At 46.1% G+C, this 4549-nt stretch overlaps 1 pseudogene; it reads right to left on the reverse strand.

Moving 5' to 3' along the window:
* Positions 1-2067: 2067 nt before the first annotated feature.
* Positions 2068-4139, reverse strand: LOC148034790 (THO complex subunit 3 pseudogene; annotated as a pseudogene).
* Positions 4140-4549: the final 410 nt, after the last annotated feature.

Raw genomic sequence — 4549 nt, forward strand, 5'->3', positions numbered from 1 at the left:
TTGAAACGGCAGTTCAACAACATGTCTAGGAATGGCAAGAGCATCCAGGTGTATACTACGGAGATTAAGACCATAGCTAATCAACTTGCTACCATTGGCTCAAGTGTATCAAAAGATGATATGATTGTTGTTGCCTTGAATGGCTTAGGCAAAGAGTACAAAGCTTTTGAGACTTCCATTTCTGTCAGAGAAGAGCCCCCTAGCTGGGAAGAGCTAGTTGCCTTGTTGCTGCATGAGGACGTCAAACTTGGTTTGAATACAGGTTCCAGTGCATCTCAGAGTAGAGACACTGTGTTATACTCTAGCCAGCGTGGCAGAGGATCTAGAGGCCGTGGTTCATTTCGAGGTCGTGGTGACACTCGTAATGCTTATAGACAGTAGCAGCAGCAGAGTAATTGGCATGGTGCAAATACACAGGGCCAGCGTGGATCTAGCGGGTTTAGAGGCAGGGGGAGATCATCCCGAGGTAGAGGTGGTGGATTTGGTTCATGGCAGTCATCTGATCAGTCCAATAGGGACAAGGATTGCTATTATTGTGGCCAGTATGGGCATATTGCAAAGGATTGTTACAAGAAGCAGGGAGATATGAAGGCAAAGGGCAGACAGCATGGGCACTATGCATCTTCCAGTGGTGCTCATGATGAGCCAGTTGATAGACTCTTTTCCATGCAGCATGTATCCAGAAATGCATCGAGACATGATAGAGATGATAGATGGTACATTGACTCTGGAGCGTCAAACCACATGACACCGCATGGAGAGTGGTTTGATGAGATGGTTGCATGTACACATGGTCATGTAAGTACTGGGGATGACACCCAACATGACATAAAGCATAAAGGGATTGTTCCTCTTATGATGCCTGATGCCAAGAAGAAAGGCCCGCATGATGTATTACATGTACCGACCATAAAAAGAATCTGTTGTCTGTGGGTCAAATGGCAGAACAAAATTTGCAAGTGAGGTTTAACAAAGATGGGTGTTTCATTGAGGAGTATGGAAATGGCTGCAAGTTAATTGCCAAGGGCAGAAGGGATGGCAAGATGTTTACATTGGATGCGACAATTCCTGGACTTAAGGCAGCCATGTTTGCTCATGATGAGAGTGCCATTCGGGATGTAGAGATTTGGCACAAGCGGATTGGACATGTCAATGTACAAAAGCTAAAATCTATGCAGCAGAAGGAAGTAGTACTTGGATTACCTAAATTCAAGTATAATGATTTTGGTCATGTATGCCCTGCATGTCAGTTTGGGAAGCAGGCACGGTTTCCTTTCATGAGACATGTAAAAAACAGCACTAGGCCTTTACAGTTGGTGCACTCTGATGTCTAGGGTCCTTCACATAATGCTTCTTTTGGCGGTGCACGGTATTATGTCTCATTCATTGATGATTTCAGCAGGTACACTTGGCTTTATATTTTGAAGCATAAGGATTATGTGTTTGATGCATTCAAAGACTTCAAGAAGCATGCTGAAAATGAATTGGGCTGTTACATATCATGCTTGAGATCAGATGGAGGAGGTGAATATGTCTCAAATTACTTTGACATGTATCTTGCTAAATATGGGATCAGAAGACAGCTCACATGTAGTTATACACCGCAGCAAAACAGTGTTGCAGAGAGGAAAAACAGGGTTTTGATGGAGTCAGCTAGAGCTATGCTGAATGAAAAATGTCTGCCAAATGGTTATTGGGCTGAAGTAGTAATGACTGCTGTCTATGTGCTGAATCGAACCCCTACAGCAGGGATTCATGATGTCACTCCGTATGAGTGGCTCCCCTTTTCTTCTGTTCTGAACGCAGAGCTCGCCCTATTGGTTCATCCTCCCTGCAATTCCTCAACTGTGGCTTCTAATTCCTTATTACTTCCATCTTCTTCGTCCATTTCCGTCCTCTATTGTCGATGCTTTTTCTCTTGCAGCCTTCCTCCCCCAGTCGATCCTTCCCCCCAAAGCTTTTTTCTTCCGTGAACTAGAAAAAGCCCACTTTTTTAGCCACACTTTCCTCTCATACACACGCAGAAAAGCGGCATCTTTCATCTTTACGTCGCATGTCCCTTCAACTCTAGATCTTTTGCTTTGCTTCAAGCTTGGTAAAAGTACGAACACAAAGCATCTCAGAAAGATCCCAGAGGCTCACAAGAGCATCTGCACTCCCCACTGCAAAGTACCTCCCAGTCGGATCAATGGCAAAACAATAACAACCTGCTGTGTGAGCATCAAGTGTGTGTAATGTAGAAAGAGATGGGTAGGACAAGATATCCACCGTTCCATTCCCAGTTGTGAGGAAGAACAGTTCTCCAATGGTATTCCACGCTATTTCATTCACCTCATAAGGAAACTTGCGCTTGTTGATTGGCTTGAACTTACGAACATCTATAATAGTCAGCTCATCATCTCTATTTCCAACAGCAATATGTGACCCATCAGGCTTGAAAGTGATATTTATATTCTCACCACTCAACTCCACTTGTTGGGAGCACTTACCAGTACAAGCATCCCAAAGACGCACAGTTCTATCTCCTGAAGCTGTTGTTAGTAAATCTCCATGTTTAGGATCCCATGAGGTGAATCTACACTATCTTGATCTGGATCATCCTCGAAAACATCAAAGCGTCCAATATGCTTGGGCTCCTTCTTTCCAACTCCTGGATGTGGAGGCTTGGTATCATTAGGTATTTTTGATGTAGCTGAAGAAGGAGAAGGCAAAGTCCTGAACGAATACGTGTAACACGTTCACCAGCATCAGTTGTGCTTTCCACTCGACCTTGCTCAACATAGGCTGAAAGCATCTCATCATTTCCACCACTATGCCTCCAACTCCTCCCCACTATACTCATATGCAGAAAATAAATGTAAACACAACAACTAAGTATATACAAAGTATCAAATCACACACACAACTTTCAGGTGGTTTTCACACCTCGAATGCGCAGCAATACGACAACGACCACCAGTAAAACTATTAGCATCCGAATCTAAGGAGAAGGGTAGTGACCGGCCGCCCCCCACCACCACTCAAGAACCACTACTCTTGGTGACAAAAGCTAAGGCTCACCAGCATAGCTTCCAATGGAGGCCTAAACAACCACAACCACCGCCTTGGAGTCATCACACACGACCGCATAAGATCCATAGCTCTAAACCTGGGACACCAAGGCGCAGTTACAGAAATCAGGGCATGATCTAGTGCAGGTGGGTCCTCAAAGCTCTCCTGCTCACGCAAGGCTACTATGAGGGAAACACCTTGTTGTATATCCCTAAAACCCACCTGGCCAAGACTGCCACTTGTACGCTACCCCCGAGCTTGATCACTCCTAGCCCCATCAAAGCTCAAAACAACGAGCCATAGTGCTCCCCAGGACCACATCCAGCAAGCCCACCTACACACATGCCGGAAAGACTCGAACAAGCCTATTGGCCCAAACAACAAAAATCATCCCATGACCCATCACGCACTAGAGTCCATTCGACAATAATGATCCATGCTGAAGGCAGCAGTCCATCAGAAGTAGTTGCCACTCCACCAGCCCTAAGCCAAGACGCCCAACCGCAACCTAAGGCACACCTGCAACCACAACTATCTGCTATCAAAGGCTCTAGGGCCATGCTAAAGGAAGCAGTCCATCAGAAGTAGCTATCGCTCCACTAGCCCTAAGCCAAGACGCCCAACTGAAACCTAAGGCACACTCGCAACCACAATTATCTGCTGTCAAAGGCTCTAGGGCCATTAAACCCCAACCACCGCACATGTCTTAAGCCCTCCTACGAGCGAAAGTCATTTTTGACACTGGCCTCAGATCTAGCCACAGATACAGGGGATGACATGGTTGATTGCATTAGACGGCTCGATGCCACCTTCAGAGAGCTGGCTCTAAGCTATGACCGCTTGGATTTAGGCTTGTTGCCAGAACCTTCGCAACCGAAAGTCGCACGATGCCTTGTTCTTGCGAGACGTTTGAACTTGCCTTTGCAAAGGCAGCAAACTCCGCTATTGTATTACTCGACACAACGAGGTCTCCAAAGAGCAAGCACTCAAACAGCATCTCATAATGTCATACGATCACTGAACCACTTCTGCCATCACCAACCAAGAAATTGCAGAATTATCCCAACTTGCTGGGACGGAATCCCCATTTTTACGGCATTGGTACACTCTTAGGTTGCAATGGGAAGTAGAGGGCTGCCGAGTCATGAGCAACATGGAGCAGCGCCACGCAATCAAAACAACGGAGTATGACCCCACTTATATCGTGCCAACCTCGTACAAAGTGTTGACCACTCTTCGCAACCGCCCCTTGGAGGAGCACATCAAGGGATATCCTTACCTCGATCGCCTACTGATTGAGGAGGAGCTACACATTGCTAGCCACAATGCCTCTGGTGACTTCCTAACATATGTTCTCACTTACATAACGCATGTTGGCACTCGCCCTGTTGATCTCAATCACACAGCTCAATTAGAGTACAACCCCGATTTTTACACTTGGTTCCTACACCGATGACTCCTAAGACCCATTCCAAGGTCCTCAACCCCCCACACCTTC

Source organism: Lygodium microphyllum, chromosome 6, assembly GCF_053477565.2.
Source record: "Lygodium microphyllum isolate KBCC chromosome 6, Lygodium_microphyllum_v1.1.10, whole genome shotgun sequence".
Classification (NCBI taxonomy): Eukaryota; Viridiplantae; Streptophyta; class Polypodiopsida; order Schizaeales; family Lygodiaceae; genus Lygodium; species Lygodium microphyllum.